Here is an 882-nt window from a genome sequence, read left to right as displayed (position 1 = left end):
CTCAACAATCAAGAAGATGCCCCACAGACATGTCCACAGGCCAGTCCTATGGAGGCAATTCCCCAATTGAGGCTCCCTCAACCCAGGTGTGTCAAGTTGACACTAAAGTTATCCAGCAGACGGGGACTGGAGAGATGGTGGTTAAGAACCCAGATTCAAGTCCCAGAACCCACATGGCAGCTAACAACCATCCATAACTCCAGTCCCAGGGGATCTGATGCCTTCTTCTGACCTCTTTGGTGATTGTACAATATGGGCACACTTACAATACACATGCAGGCAATACACTAATACACATAAAATAATAAAAAATTTAAAAAACTAATTAACAAGGGAAAAATAATTCTAAAAAGTTAAAAATTTTTTATTGAGGTATTAGACATACTTGAAAGCACACACACTATCAGGTGCAGAGCTTGGTGGACTGTCACGAATTTAACACAACTGTGTCATTCATTGATAGCCAATCCAGAAACAGCACATTACCACTGCCAGAGCTTGGTGGACTGTCACGAATTTAACACAACTGTGTCATCGATAGCCAATCCAGAAACAGCACATTACCACTGTTCTGAAAACCTCCTTATCTTCCCTTTTAATCTCTATCCCTCCTACAGAGATAACCTCTATGCCGACTTCAAACTCACAGATCATTTTTTAAAATTTTTATTTATTATTTTTATTTTATGTGTGTGCATGTATTGCCTGCATGTTGTTAAGTGCACCCATGTCATGCAGTGCCCACGGAAGTCAGAAGAGGTTGTCGGATCCCCTGGAACTGGAGTTACAGACAGTTGTTAGCTGCCATGTAGGTGCTGGGATTCAAACCTGGGCCTTCTGCAAGAACAACCAGTGTTCTTAACCACTGAGCCATCTCTCCAG

Source organism: Nannospalax galili, unplaced genomic scaffold (genome assembly GCF_000622305.1).
Source record: "Nannospalax galili isolate Female #2095 unplaced genomic scaffold, S.galili_v1.0 scaffold20, whole genome shotgun sequence".
Lineage (NCBI taxonomy): Eukaryota > Metazoa > Chordata > Mammalia > Rodentia > Spalacidae > Nannospalax > Nannospalax galili.
Note: the sequence above shows the minus strand (reverse complement) of the source record.